The sequence below is a fragment of the Mya arenaria genome, chromosome 8, assembly GCF_026914265.1.
Source record: "Mya arenaria isolate MELC-2E11 chromosome 8, ASM2691426v1".
In the NCBI taxonomy this organism is placed as follows: domain Eukaryota; kingdom Metazoa; phylum Mollusca; class Bivalvia; order Myida; family Myidae; genus Mya; species Mya arenaria.
The window spans coordinates 63,512,507-63,516,662 of NC_069129.1; the positions used below are offsets into that span (position 1 = coordinate 63,512,507).

At 41.6% G+C, this 4,156-nt stretch overlaps 1 long non-coding RNA gene across 1 annotated transcript; it reads left to right on the plus strand.

Moving 5' to 3' along the window:
• Positions 1-327: 327 nt before the first annotated feature.
• LOC128243480 (uncharacterized) lies at positions 328-3,387 on the plus strand. The gene is made up of 3 exons (XR_008262841.1): positions 328-980; positions 2,049-2,172; positions 2,956-3,387. It is a non-coding gene; the product is annotated as an uncharacterized LOC128243480 (long non-coding RNA).
• The last annotated feature ends 769 nt before the right edge of the window (positions 3,388-4,156 follow it).

The following is a 4,156-nucleotide window of genomic DNA, read 5'->3' on the forward strand; positions in this document are numbered from 1 at the left end:
CTTCAAGACCTTCCTCCCAGACCATTTGTACATCACGGCGCAGGTCACACGCGTCCCCTTCAAGAAACGCAATCATCTTAGTCTGTTCCAGCCTGCAAGACCTTCCTCCCAGACCATTTGTACATCACGGCGCAGGTCACACGCGTCCCCTTCAAGAAACGCAATCATCTTAGTCTGTTCCAGCCTTCAAGACCTTCCTCCCAGACCATTTGTACATCACGGCGCAGGTCAAACGCGCCCCCTTCAAGAAACGCAATCATCTTAGTCTGTTCCAGCCTGCAAGACCTTCCTCCCAGAACATTTGTACATCACGGCGCAGGTCACACGCGTCCCCTTCAAGAAACGCAATCATCTTAGTCTGTTCCAGCCTGCAAGACCTTCCTCCCAGACCATTTGTACATCACGGCGCAGGTCACACGCGTCCCCTTCAAGAAACGCAATCATCTTAGTCTGTTCCAGCCTGCAAGACCTTCCTCCCAGACCATTTGTACATCACGGCGCAGGTCACACGCGTCCCCTTCAAGAAACGCAATCATCTTAGTCTGTTCCAGCCTGCAAGACCTTCCTCCCAGACCATTTGTACATCACGGCGCAGGTCACACGCGTCCCCTTCAAGAAACGCAATCATCTTAGTCTGTTCCAGCCTTCAAGACCTTCCTCCCAGACCATTTGTACATCACGGCGCAGGTCACACGCGTCCCCTTCAAGAAACGCAATCATCTTAGTCTGTTCCAGCCTTCAAGACCTTCCTCCCAGACCATTTGTACATCACGGCGCAGGTCACACGCGTCTCCTTCAAGAAACGCAATCATCTTAGTCTGTTCCAGTCTTCAAGACCTTCCTCCCAGACCATTTGTACATCACGGCGCAGGTCACACGCGTCCCCTTCAAGAAAACGCAAGCATCTTAGTCTGTTCCAGCCTTCAAGACCTTCCTCCCAGACCATTTGTACATCACGGCGTCAACATTGCAGAACGGAGGTAATATGTTTTGAAATACATTTTTTTTATATTTGAGTGTCTTTTTTGCCTGCGTGGCATAACTGACATATCGGGATTGCATTGTACGGCTGGTAACAGATACCGTTCTGAAGTTAGTGTCAATTGGTCATGGTCAAGTTCATTGTGTCAATACAAAGTATAATTTACTTTAAACAACTTGGCGAATAGCCTTTAAAGCTGCACTCTTGACAGATCGAACGTTTTGACAACTTTTTTATTTTTTGTCTTGAAAAGAGCCGATTTTTGCGAAAATGCATGAAAACCAGTTACTTAAGAATGCTGACAAAAAATAGATCGCAGGTTTTTATATTCAAGTTCAAAAACTGATGATTTAATCATTTTTCTTAAACAGTTAGTAACGGTTTAAGCCATAAAACATTTACTTTCCTAAGGAATTATGAAAAACTGCGATATGATCTTTTGTCAGCAATCTTTTATTACTGGTTTGCAGATATTATCGCAAAAATTTGCTCTTTCCAAGACAAAAAAAGAGTTGTCAAAACGGCAAATCTGCTAGAGTGCAGCTTTTTTAATGTTGTTAAATATCTCACTCGTGAAGACATATGTGGCAGCAGTCTAATGGCAAGGTCATGGTCATCTTTACTGGAACAATTTGATCGTTTCTAATCATATTCTTATGATTTGGTGCATATTCTAAAAGCCTGGAATGCCCACTTTTTATGATCAGTCCTGATGATCTTTACTATTTCGGAGATCCCGAGTGGCGACAAACTCGATTAGCAGAATTTTAGTTTTAACTCCGTTTGATAAAAAGCGAAAAGCTAGATAATTTAAACTTTATTTTACAATGATTTTGAAGAAAGATGTCCGTGTACATGATGTAGCACGAGGGTGTGGTCTTGTGTGGGGGAACCGGCGAACCTGATGGAACCCCTTGTCCAGCTTGGTCATTACAAATCCAATTTCGCATGCACCCAAGCCGGGAATCGAACCCGGGTTGAGACAAACATATTTATGCACAAACTTCAACAAACAGCCGAGTATGTTGCAAACTACAACTAACAACCTTTAATATTTTACTTGCAGCCTGGTGGGTGCCGTCCTATTTCGAAGAGCAGTGCTTGGAGCAGACATGAGACCAACACCCATCGGGACGTCGGTTGAAATCCCCCGCCAATCACAAAATATGGCCAAGAAAGACCTTCTACTGGTGAGTTGTTAGGAATGATGATTACCTTTTTCCTGGAAGAAGTTGTCCTTTGCCCGAACCCAATTTAAGAGTATAATATAATTTGAGATCAAGGTCAATGGTAGTTGATACTATCATGCAGAAACAAGCTCAGTATCCAAAAGTTTAAACATAAACCCGGTTTAAAGGCTCAGGGTATACGCCAACGACATCAAACACACAAAACAAGAAACATGAAACAACATCACAAAACTCGGCAAACAACACGGTGCATATATTCTATAAAACAAAAACTAGGTATTGTTAGGTACCGCCTTGGGGGACGGGGGGGGGGGGGTAAACCATTTTTGCGCTTTAACGTCAGTTCCTGGATCCGCCCCTAAAATACTACAACCGTTTACCTACTATCAGCACATTGTATTACAATTACTGCCTTTTCCAGCGATAGTGCTGTCTAAATTCTTATTTCTTCCTTTCTACCTACATCCATATATATATCAATGACTTCATAAGCAACCATTGTCAAAGCAGTAGTCTGCTGCCATTGCAATCACATCCATTGTCCATGGGAACAACTGGCTTACAATGTCTTGACTTTACTAGGAACACTATTAATTTCCCTTTACAATAACCAACCTCCTTATCAATCATCATATAACTTGGCAACCACTTACTCCCTAACTAACAGCAACATCCTTACTCACCATTGACATATTGTTTATTTTTATCAAATGAGCGATATAGGGCTATTTCGACCCTCATGTTGTAAACTATATGCTTACTTCTTGTACCATACATTTCCAGCATCAAGGAGAAAAGGCCAGGATAACGATTCAAGTACAGACACCAGAAAAGTGCCTACCCCTCCCCGCCATCGAAAATAAAATGTATATCATTATGCATTTGAACTTATAACAGCATTAACAGTCACACAGCAAACATGATGCTTGTTCTGACTGCTGCAGCTATTCTACTACAAGACGGTGAACATTTTGTGGTTATTTCAGTGCAAATGATTCCTTCCCTTCAAGAACAAGCCTCCCTTATCAAGTGGAAAGCGTGTTATCCATCATTCGGAACTCCTCAGTCATTTTCTATTGAAAACAACCTCGCATGTATGCCAGTACATCGGAAGAATTAGTTCGTAAAACTTTAGATAATATTATTAATTAAATGTAGTGTTTTGGCGTGCTTTTATATCTCAGTTTAATTTGATTGTCAGTGAAGTGTATGATTGCACACACAATTACGATTTCCTAGAGTTAAGTCATTAAGTTTAATTGCTAAATTGAAATTACTACGCGATCTACATGCAGCGTAGTTAAAGTGTACATATTTCTGACATTGTAAACCGGCCATATACATCCAAGGTTGTTTTCGATGGAAAATGGCCGAGGAGTTCCGAATGGTTATCCATATATACGCGTGTGATTGTTAATACATTTGAATGTCATATCACTTATCTGAAGTTTTATTGGATAGAAAACTGTGCGTTTGTAACTTTTGCACGTAAACGTACCCTGTTTTTTATTGAATATGAAATGCATATATTTGTGCATCTGTCTGTCAATCCTATATCTGGCTTTATTCCCTGGCCCGTCACTCCATCGTGTATGCCTTGTTTGAAATCAGGGGCCGCTGTATTCCTACCATTCTACCCCACCCCTCCCCCAAATCGTCCCTGCCTACTGTCCAGCCGTTTTCGAACCAAATCCTTTTCTTGACCCACCTTTATTGTCCTGAATGCCCCTGTCCTGTCCCACACTCTGACCTGTTGTCCACTGCCATTCTAACCCAAATCCACCTTTTACCTAAGCATATTTAAATTAAGGTCCAGCCCATAGCATTCCTCTTTTCTCCGGCAGACAGATATGCAATTAGATTTGTAGTGCTTAGTTATATAGTTATTAGGGATATGGACATTTTGTCTTGGTAAATTGTTTTGCATATGTTTGTAATGAAGACACTTGAATTTTGAGAGATTTCGACTAGTGCATTAAATACA